General features: G+C 43.1%; 1 protein-coding gene across 2 annotated transcripts in view; it reads right to left on the bottom strand.

Annotated features, from left to right (window-relative positions):
• Positions 1 to 12,049, bottom strand: part of LOC135556127 (insulin receptor-like) — a 117,888-nt gene that overhangs the window by 86,153 nt on the left and 19,686 nt on the right. The gene's annotated exons all lie outside the window — the stretch shown is intronic.

Genomic DNA, 12,049 nt, shown 5'->3' with positions numbered 1-12,049 from the left:
TTGTCATTATTACATTTCTTTATATAGATTATTTTTTTTATCTGCCGATTAATCGGAATCTGCTTTTTTGGTCCTCTAATAATCGGTATCGGCGTTGAAAAATCAGTCGGTCGACCTCTAATTTGGGTGCAATCAATTAGCTTAATTTCTCAGAGATCAAATTATATGTTTATTCATAAAGGCTAAAATATTGCGTTTTCAGGGGAGTTCATGTCAATTAGGCTTATAAAATATGAACACATGTAAAGTGTTGGTACCATGTTTCATGAGCTGAAATAAAATAACATTCTATACGCACAAAAAGCTAATTTCTCAAAAATGCTATGCACAATTTTTTTTACATCCCTGTCAGCGAGCATTTGTCCTTTGCCAAGATAATCCATCCACCTGACAGGTGTGGCATACAAAAAGAAGAATTAAACAGAATGATCATTACACAGGTGCACCTTGTACTGGGGACAATAAAAGTCCACTAAATTATGCAGCTTTGTCACACAAAACAATGCCACAGATGTTTCAAGTCGAGGGAGCATGCAATTTGCATGCTGACTGCAGGAATGTTATGTTAATTTCTTTACCATAAGCTCCCTCACACATTGTTTTAGAGAATCTGGCAGTACGTTCAACTGGACTAAAAACCACAGACCACATCAGCCCAGGACCGCCACACCCGGCTTCTTCACCTGCGGGATCATCTGAGACCAGCCACTCAGACAGCTGATGAAACTGAGTATTTCTGTATGTAATAAAACACTTTTGTTGGGAAGAACTCATTATCAGCTGGGCCAGGCTCCCCAGTGGGTGGGGAGCCTGAATTTACTTCAATTGACAGATTTCCTTAAATGAACTGTAATTTAGTAAAATTGCACGTTGAGTTTATATTATTGTTCAGTATTTATTTAAACCAAATGTTGCAGGAGTGCTATTCTTATTGGTTTCTAAAAACAAATTATTTCAGAAGAATTTAAGATGGTGGGTGTCGAAGTTCTTCCTTGTGATTTTTGAGGTGGAACTACCATCTGTACTTTAAAAGTGGCTTAATATTTTTTCCACGCTGTAGCACAGGGGATTCAAACATACAGCCTGTGGGACGGATCCGGCCTGCGTGGAGGTCCAATCCAGCCCACGTGTGGTTTATGAGTAAATTTGTTTATGAACTCAATATAACTTATGAATAAAACCAAATCGAAACTGTGTAGAAATGATAATGGACCTATATTCATACAGTTTCTTGACTGTCCAACTCGCTAATAATCACTAGACAGTCAGGGAGCATAGAATATTCAAAACGATGGCTAGAGAACTATTTTGGGGAAATTTTGAAGGCAAGGAAATGTAACAATATTTTCAGTGCTGCATTACGGACATCGTTGAAGACCTAATGCGCCCCCGAGGCAAAATTAGTTTGCCGCCCCTGCTCTAGCATTTAAGACGCAGAGCGAATATACAGTGCCTTTGAAAGTGTTCATTCAAAATTAATTAAATAAAAATGCTCACCCATCTACACACAGTACCCCATAATGAAAAAGTGAAACCGTGTTTTCTGAAATTCTTGCAAATTTATTTGAAAATTAAGTAGAGAAATCTCATTTACATAAGTATTCACACCACTGAGTAAATACTTTGTAGAAGCACCTTCGTCAGCAATTACAGCTGTGAGACTATTTGGTTAGGTCTCTAATAGCTTGCCCATTGTTGTTTTCTAAATTTGTCAAGCTCTGTCAAGTTGATCATTGCTAGACAACCATTTTCAGATCTTCAAATCAAATGTTATGTCACATACACACTGTTAGCAGATGTTAATGCAAGTGTAGCGAAATGCTTGTGCTTCTAGTTCCGACCGTGCAGTAATAGCTAACAAGTAATCTAACAATTTCACAACTATCCATAAGTGTAAATGAATGAATAAGAATATGTACATAAAAATACAGATGAGAGATGGCCGATCGGCATAGGCAAGATGCAGTAGACGGTATAGAGTACAGTATATACATAAGCGATGAGTAATGTAGGGTACGTAAACATTATATAAAGTGGCATTGTTTAAAGTGGCTAGTGATACATTTATTCCATCCAATTTTCCATTATTAAAAGTGGCTAGAGATTTGAGTCAGTATGCTGGCAGCAGCCACTCAATGTTAGTGATGGCTGTTTAACAGTCTGATGGCCTTGAGACAGAAGCTGTTTTTCGGTCTCTCGGTCCCTGCTTTGATGCACTGTACTGATCTCGCCTTCTGGATGATAGCGGGGTGAACAGGTAGTGGCTGGTTACACCAGCCAGGTGGTTGTTCCTGTGACATTGAGTGGTGTAGGTGTCCTGGAGGGCAAGTAGTTTTCCAGTGGTGATGCATTGTGCAGACCTCACTACCCTCTGGAGAGCCTTACGGTTGTGGGCGGAGCAGTTGCCGTACCAGGCTGTGATACGCTGAGTAACTTAAAACATTCCATCTTCTCAACTACTGTCCCGTCGATGTGGCTAGGGGGCTGGCTGCTTCCTCCGTTTCCTGAAGTCCACGATCATCTCCTTTGTTTTGTTGACATTGAGTGTGAGGTTATTTTAACAAGGCTAATCTGAAAACAAGACTCCCTAAATTATATCAGCATATCGATTGTGCTACCAGGGCTGGTAAAACCCTGGATCCTTGTTATTCTAACTTCCGCGATGCATATAAGGCCCTCCTTTCGGAAAAGCTGACCACAACTCCATTTTGTTGCTTCCAGCCTACAGACCGAAACAAGAAGCTCCCGCGCTCAGGTCTGTACAACGCGGGTCCGAACCAATCTGATTCCACACATCAAGACTACTTTGATCACGTGGATTGGGATATGCTCGGTATTGCGTCCAACATCAACATTGACGAAAATGCTGATTTGGTGAGCGAGTTCATTAGAAAATGCATCGGCGATGATATACCCACAGCAACGATTAAAACATTTCCAAACCAGAAACTGTGGATTGATGGCAGCATTCGCACAAAACTGAAAGCGCAAACCACTGCTTTTAACCAGGGCAAGGAGACCGGAAACATGACCGAATAGACACAGTGTAGCTATTCCCTCCGCAAGGCAATCAAACAAGCTAAGTGCCAGTATAGAGACAAAAGTAGAGTCGCAATTCAACGGCTCAGACATAAGTAGCATGTGGCAGGGTCTAGTCAATCACGGATTACAAAAAGAAAACCAGATCCGTCGCGGACCAGGATGTCTTGCTCCCAGACAGACTAAATAACTGTTTTGCTCGCTTTGAGGACAATACAATGCCACGGCCCGCTACCAAAACCTGTGGGCTCTCCTTCACTGCAGCCGACGTGAGTAAAACATTTAAACGTGTTAACCCCCACAAGGCTGCAGACCAGCTGGCTGGTGTTTCACAGACATATTCAATAAATCCTTATCCCAGTCTGCTGTTCCCACATGCTTCAAGATGGCCAACAGTGTTCCTGTTCCCAAGAAAGGTAAGCGACTACCGCCCCATAGCACTCACTTCCGCCATCATGAAGTGCTTTGAGAGACTAGTCAAGGACAATATCACCTCCACCCTACCTGACACCCTAGACCCACTCCAATTTGCTTACCGCCCCAATAGGTCCACAGACGACGCAATCAAAAACACACTGCCCTAATCCATCTGGACAAGAGGAATACCCATGTGAGAATGCTGTTCATCGACTACAGCTCAGCATTTAACACCATAGTACCCTCCAAACTCGTCATCAAGCTCAAGACCCTGGGTCTCAACCCCTGCCTGTGCAACTGGGTACTGGACTTCCTGACGGGCCGCCCCCAGGTGGTGAGGGTAGGTAACAACATCTCCAACCGGCTGATCCTCAACACTGGGGCCCCATAAGGGTGCGTTCTGAGCCCTCTCCTGTACTCCCTGTTCACCCACGACGGCGTGGCCATGCACGCCTCCAAAATCATCAAGTTTGCGGACAACACTACAGTGGTAGGCTTGATTACCAACAACGACGAGGCGGCCTACAGGAAGGAGGTGAGGGCCCTCGGAGTGTGGTGTCAGGAAAATAACCTCGCACTCAACGTCAACAAAACAAAGGAGATGATTGTGGACTTCAGGAACCAGCAGAGGGAGCACCCCCCTATCCACATCGACGGGACGGTAGTGGAGAAGGTGGAAAGTTAAGTTCCTCGGCATACACATCACGGACAAACTGAAATGGTCCACCCACACAGACAGCGTTGTATATATAAAATCTTTTTTTTAATGTTTAAATAAATCAGATTTTGGTATTTAGTAAAGAAATTAAGCCAATTTGTGTATTTCTGATTCAAATAGTTAGCCAGTGTTCGTGCAGATAACCAAGTACTTTACGGCAATCAGAATGAGACTGAATTAGGTGACGATTAATGATTGACTGCTGACTGATGTAAAATATCTTCAGATCTTTGAGAGTTTATTCGGAAGACCGCAGCTCTATAACAACACACTTGCGTGGTGCCCCAGGTTTTTAATGAGTTGAATGTTTTAATTAAAATCACGTAATCAATTAAACATTAGGTACTCGATTTGATAAAATAGCCTGTCATCTCATTTAATCATAGTCAGAAATACAGTGGGGAATGCCTTGGCATGCTCCTGATGAGGTGGCGGATGGTCTCCTGAGGCATCTCCTCCCAGACCTGGACTGAAGTTTCCGCCAACTCCTGGACAGTGCAACATGGCGTTGGTGGATGGAGCAAGACATGATGTCCCAGATGTGCTCAATTGGATTCAGGTCTGGGGAACGAGCGGGCCAGTCCATAGCATCAATGCCTTCCTCTTGCAGGAACTGCTGACACACTCCAGCCACATGAGGTCTAGCATTGTCTTGCATTAGGAGGAACCCAGGCCCAATCGCACCAGCATATGGTCTCACAAGGGGTCTGAGGATCTCATCTCGGTACCTAATGGCAGTCAGGCTACCTCTGGCGAGCACATGGAGGGCTGTGCGACCCCCCCAAAGAAATGCCACCCCACACCATGACTGACCCACCGCCAAACCGGTCATGCTGGAGGATGCTGCAGGCAGCAGAACGTTCTCCACGGCGTCTCCAGGCTGTCACGTGCTCAGTGTGAACCTGCTTCCATCTGTGAAGAGCACAGGGCACCAGCGGCGAATTTGCCAATCTTGGTGTTCTCTGACAAATGAAAAACGTCCTGCACGGCGTTGGGCTGTAAGCACAACCCCCACCTGTGGACGTCGTGCCCTCATACCACCCTCATGGAGTCTGTTTCTGACCGTTTGAGCAGACACATGCACATTTGTGGCCTGCTGGAGGTCATTTTGCAGGGCTCTGGCAGTGCTCCTCCTTGCACAAAGGCGGAGGTAGCAGTCCTGCTGCTGGGTTGTTGCCCTCCTACCGCCTCCTTCACATCTCCTGATGTACTGGCCTGTCTCCTGGTAGCGCAGCAAACCTTCTTGCCACAGCTCGCATTGATGTGCCATCCTGGATGAGCTGCACTACCTGAGCCACTTGTGTGGGTTGTAGACTGTCTCATGTTACCACTAGAGTGAAAGCACCGCCAGCATTCAAAAGGGACCAAAACATCTGCCAGAAAGCATAGGAACTGAGAAGTGGTCTGTGGTCCCCACCTGCAGAACCACTCCTTTATTGGGGGTGTCTTGCTAATTTCCTATAAATTCCACCTGTTGTCTATTCCATTTGCACAACAGCATGTGAAATTTATTGTCAATCAGTGTGGCTTCCTAAGTGGACAGTTTGATTTCACAGAAGTGTGATTGACTTGGAGTTATTGTGTTGTTTAAGTGTTCCCTTTATTTTTTTGAGCAGTGTATATGTAAATATATGCTGTGTCACACTTACAGGCAATATAAATTCTCCCTGTGAGCATATAATGTTAAAACATTGCAGCCTATGGAAGGACCTGCATGGCTAAAATAAAGTGGGCCTGTCTACAATGCATGCTTGGTGTTTAATCATATAAATCAAAAGGGTAAAAAAAAAAAGTTTAAAAGTTTATGTTTGTAAATCCGAAGTATATAGGCACCAAAAGCACATTAGGCTACTCTTGTTCCATTCACATATGGGCAGCGTGTGTCATGGCTGGATAGGCTGCGTTTCCACTGTCAAAATTCATGCCATAACCAACTGCGTTACCGCTAAAACCAGCTTTTGGTTGGTCTTAAATATCCCTTTCAGCCTGCCTGAAATTAGCACTTTGGATCATGTTTTTAAGGACACACTTAAAATTTATCCAACCCCTCCCATCTGAGCACAAGAATGCTGATGTTAGACAGGTAAATTGACGAACCTGGGGTGAGGGCTGGAAACTGCCAGTGCTCCTGTTTTTACATGAAGAAATTGCAAACTAACGCGAGTTTGACACTAGTAATATTGTCAATTGCCACTGAAAAATAAGTGTTTGACAAAATATTTCTTTGCTGCTTTTACAAGAACAAGGGACCCGATGCGGGGAAGAGAGGATGAGTGAGAAGGCAAGGGGACATCAACAAGTGTACAATAATTAACAAGTGTTTGGGCAACAGTATTATAAACCATGGTTAAATTATCCTACTGGAAAAGAGCCAAGCACAACATGAGCCGTGGCTTTGGCATGCTGTAGTATTTTGACTTTTGACTGAGCGCACTCACACACTCACCCCCTCTTCTGCAGCTAGCTGTCTGCCACGAGCATGGAACAGCTTACACAGGCAGGAGGAAAGCAGGAGAGGCGGCTCCATGTATGTCCTTCTTTGTCTGCTTCTGCAGTGCACAGTACAGGGTCTCTACCAGCAAACAGGTGGACGATTCCATTACCGGTAGCCTGTATCGATTACCCTTTTCAGACATAACGGAATGCCCCCGCCTTGAAAGCGTTTCAGCTACGGCATGTTTGTTTGTCTGATATACATCTTTTATATATATATGAAAAAGGTATTGCCAGCGACAAAGCCTCTACTTTTATTTCCACCAAGTATCAAAGCTGTATGAATACCCATACTAACAAACAGTATACTACATACGGAATGAGCAGACACTACATACTATTAGTTCATTTTAGTATACTGTAAAAGAGCGGTATCCTTTCAGTTGAGCATACTAGCGCTACACCTGTCTACCGGAAGTTGATGCTGTTGCTACGCAACCTCTTGCTAACTTGTTAGCATAGTAAATTACTAGCTAGACATCTTACGACTTCGGGTGTGTTCGTGAAATCAATCTGTAGTCCTAGAGTGCACTCTGAATGCTCGTAAATGCAGAGCATTGTCAGATTATCTTCAGAGCCGAGAAGTACATTTTTTATTTATTATTATTTAACTAGGCAAGTCAGTTGAGAACAAATCCTTATTTACAATGACTGCCTAGGAACAGTGGGTTAACTACCTTGTTCAGGGGCAGAACAACACATTTTTACCTTGTCGGCTCAGGGATTCGATGTAGCAACATTTTGGTTACTGGCCCAGCATTCTAACCACTAGGCTACTTGCCGCCCTGCAGAGGGTTGATCCGAGCATTCTGACCACCCAACGTTGGCTAGCTTACAAGCTACTGCCAGACGCAAATGAGAGAACACCTCACTGACGATTTCTCACCCTGGCAGAACTGGTTAGGCTGTTTTCATGTTATACAGATAGTTGGTGACTATGTGTGCTGCTGGTAATATAATTACGCTTTTTTGCCGACATTTACTGAAACATTCAACGGGCGTTGAGCGTTCATAAATTCATCAGCAACTTTACGAACTCACCCGAACAAACAATGTCCATTGAGAACGCACAACTATACCACTTAGCAAAGCAGGACGTGAATAATCTTTGGGTAGTTATAGTTAGATAGTTATTATACTGGCAAGATCAATGTATTAGTAGCCAACTAAAGTTAGGTAGCTAGCTAATATACTGCTGTAATGATATGCGGTTCGTCAGGATAGCGTGGCTAACAAATTGTCAGCAAACATAATGTGTAACAACTTATTTGGAGTCATTACTTTACTCAACATTTGTTACAATTAGTTAAAGCAATGAATTTGAATGCGCTCTCGTTGGCTGTATAATTTCCAAAATGTTCTTCAAATCTGAAAAGGTGAATACATGCCCATTTGAGGAAGAATTACATTATGGGCACTAAAAGCACAGAAATGTTGGCTAATGTAGTACGACATTCGGGAACTTTTGGCATACTAACTATAGCCATACTATGACCAATAAGCATACTACATATGCCATGAATTTAAGTCACAAATAGTATGGTTAGTATGAGTATTCGAACACCGCTCTAGTCATGATTGTGGTCAAGTTCTGCCTACGGATTGGTATGAAATGTAGCCGTAATGCTGAGAGGGCATTGTAACACAATACGGTCTTAATGTTTGCTAGGCAGCGCCTGTTACTACTATCCTCCTGGCAGTTCTAAACTTTGCGAGGCATGTCACTTCACCCATCTCTTCACATAGACCACCACAAGGACTGTTAAGCACAAATGAATGGATCCATAAATAATTACAGTGGGAATATGGAGTGCTGCATCAAATGACCCGGCCTCTGCAATCACCCGGTTTGAGATGAGTCGGACCGCAGAGTGAAGGAAAAGCAGCCAACGTGTGTTCACCATATGTGGGAACTCTTTCAAGACTGTTGGAAAAGCATTCCTGGTGAAGCTGCTTGAGAGAATGCCAAGAGTGTGCAAATCTGTCATCAATGCCAAAGGGTGGCTAAGAATCTAAAATATATTTTGATTTAACACTTTTTTGGTTACTGCATGATTCCATGTGTGTCATATTCCATGTAAAAAATAAAAACCCTTGAATGAGAATTTGTGGTAACTTGACTGGTACTGTAATATATTAATTTATTTTCTCTCCGATTTCGTCATATCCAATTGGTGGTTAGTCTTGTCCGTATAGGAGTTGCAGCGATGGGACTCTGGAGAGTCCAAGTTCCAAAGCCATGAGTCCTCTGAAACACGACCCCCGTCAAGCCACACTGCTTCTTGACACACTGCTCGCTTAACCCGGAAGCCAGCCGCACCAATGTGTTCGGAGGAAACACCGTACAACTGGCGACCGTGTCAGCCTGCATGCGCCCCACAGGAGTCGCTAGAGTGCAACGGGACAAGGATATCCTGGCTGGCCAAACCTGGGTCTGCGACATAGCCCGGGATCGAACCCGGCACTGCAATGTGCCTTAGACCACTGCGCTGCTCAGGAGGCCCATCTGTATATTTGGTTAATTCTCTGGCTGGCCAAATAAGAAAAACATTGAGCATGCAATAATGTAGTCTAAATCAAGTGTATGCCTATTATTTTGCTAAATCGCGTACATGCAACACCAGAAAGTTGTGAAATATGAACACAAGACAACGCTTTTGAAAATATAGATTTCTATAAACATGTTTTTTTATTGGTATCATGATTAAGATACTCTCAATGTAATACCCTATGACTGCTCCCTAACAAAGTGGAGTGAGGGTAGGAAAGCGATGGACCATGTGGATCATATGTGCCTGTTTTCAAAATATAACTTTTATATGACAGTGGTTCCACATGTTGCCGTGACTCAAATTGTATGGGGAAATTATTATTTGTATTTTGTTACATTTCATTATATTCTATAGCCTACTAAATGGATCACGCCTACAGACAGTGATTCACATGGCAGTGGCTTGCTACATAAAGCAGGCAGACGGGCATCGGGGCATTCCGTTACAGTTCAATTGAATGTTAGAATGGGCAAAAGTGACCTAATCGACATTGAGCATGGTATGATCGTCGGTGCGACGTGCGCCGGATCCAGTATCTCAGAAACGGCCCCCCTCCTGGGCTTTTCACACATGACAGTGTCTAGGGTTTACCGAGAATGATGCAAAAAAAAAAAACATCCAGTCAGCATAAGTCCTGTGTGCGAAAAAAGCTCGGTGATGAGGTCGAAGGAGAATGACAAGAATCACACAGGCTGGTGGCGTACTGGTATGGGGAATGTTTTCCTGGCATGTTAGGTCCCTTGATACCAACTGAGCAAAGAATGTTTCCAACACCTTGTAGAATCCATGCCCTGAAGCATATAGGCGGTTCCGGAGGAAAGGGAGGGTCTGACCTGGTACTGGGTGTACCTAATAAAGTAGCTAGTGAGAGAGTTTGTGTGCATTGACATCAGGGTAAACTAGTGTATCTTGTCTGTTTAATTAGCAAAATAACTATTGATTTCATGTGCATGGCGCCACTATGCATCTTCTATGCTGCACAGATCAGTAACATAATTAAACCCCAAATATTAGTCCTGTTTCTTAGGACCTGCCTATAACAAATAATGGATTTCTTTGTGATGGCTTATGTTCAATGGATTTATTAAAAATAGACGTCCGCCCACGTCTACTCCCACTTGCCGGCATTCGCAAGGGAGATAAAGGCTTATCCCGGCAAGAATGTGGTAAGAACGGGACTGTATGACGTGGGCTGTTGATACAGGCAACATACAGTAAAGTCTTTATGGCAAGGGTAATAGAGTAGGCTACACTATGTATTTTTTAAATGCTGACATGAAACCTTCTCTGGAGATATGGAGAGGCATTTTACTTGTCTGTAAAAGAATGCCACTTCCGAAGCGGGACTACGGTCAATCACTAGGCGACCAGGACTGTCAATCAAATAATCGCAAACTGCTACACCAAAGATTTGTATAACTAACCCTAGATAGACACTGGTCTGTAATTTCTAATGGTAGCAATTTAATCATAGTGGGCAGTCCAAGCAAGGAGGTGGACAGTCAAACACGAGCTAGTGAGATCCTATTGGCGCGTTCTACTATTTATTTGCATATTTCCGTTAGCGAATGCCTTATCTGAAGTGAGCGTGTGCAATAACTCCAAACTTTGGCAAAGGGTATAGTCTACATAAACGCAGTCCACTGTTCCAGGTTCCAGTTTTGGAAACAGAAAACTGTATGGAAAATCCATCTTGCTTTAGCTTCTCCCAATACCAGCTACTAGGTTTCCTCTAATTGTAAATGCCAATTGGATGCTTCACATTTAAACATCCAGTGAAATCTAGCACAGACCAGTCGCTCTTTAAATTATATATTTTTTTAAATAGTACTTTAAAAAGGATTTTTTTTTTAACCTTTATTTTACTACGCAAGTCAGTTAAGAACAAATTCTTATTTTCAATTACGGCCTAGGAACAGTGGGTTAACTGCCTGTTCAGGGGCAGAACAACAGATTTGTACCTGTCAGCTCGGGGATTCGAACTTGCAACCTTTCAGTTACTAGTCCAACGCTCTTACCACTAGGCTACCCTGCCGCCCGTTAAATACCGAGCCTTACCAAGCCATTTAGTAGAAATGAAACACATTTAGCTACCATACCCTAAAAAAACAGCATAAAAAACATCAGCAACATTTGTTGTCAGGGAAACAATAGACCATTCTATGCCGGACTGTCTGAAAAGATCAACGCTACAGATGCAGCATTATTATTATTTTATATATATATATATATATATATATATTTTATTTTTTTTAATTGTCGCTAATCAACATGTTACTGTAGCTGCATTGTGTCTAAAGGGTTGCGGTAGACTTCATTGCCTAGCCTTAACGGCCATACATACAGTACTTAACTTCTTGTGGCTGCAGGGGCAGTATTGAGTAGCATGGACGAAAGGTGCCCAGAGTCAATGGCCTACTCCTCAGTCCCGGTTGCTAATATATGCATATTATTAGTAGTATTGGATAGAAAACACTAAAGTTTCTAAAACTGTTTGAATGATATCTGTGAGTATAACAGAACTCATATGGCAGGCAAAAACCTGAGAGGAAATCCAAATAGGAAGTGGAAAATCTGACGGTCTATTTTCAACCCAGCCCCTATTGAATACACAGTGGGCTATGGATAAAGTTGCACTTCCTAGGGCTTCCATGTCTACAGTCTTTAGAAACTTGATTGAGGATTCTACAGTGTTGTGGAGCCGGATGGGAGCTCTTTGAGTTAGTGGTCTGGCAGAGAGCCAGGTCCTGGTCACGCGCATTACACATGATAGCGACCTATGTTCCATGGTACCTCTACAGACATAGGAATTCTCCGGTTGGAACTTTAT

Source organism: Oncorhynchus masou, chromosome 15 (genome assembly GCF_036934945.1).
Source record: "Oncorhynchus masou masou isolate Uvic2021 chromosome 15, UVic_Omas_1.1, whole genome shotgun sequence".
Lineage (NCBI taxonomy): Eukaryota > Metazoa > Chordata > Actinopteri > Salmoniformes > Salmonidae > Oncorhynchus > Oncorhynchus masou.
Note: the sequence above shows the minus strand (reverse complement) of the source record. Positions and strands in the feature narration are given on the sequence as shown.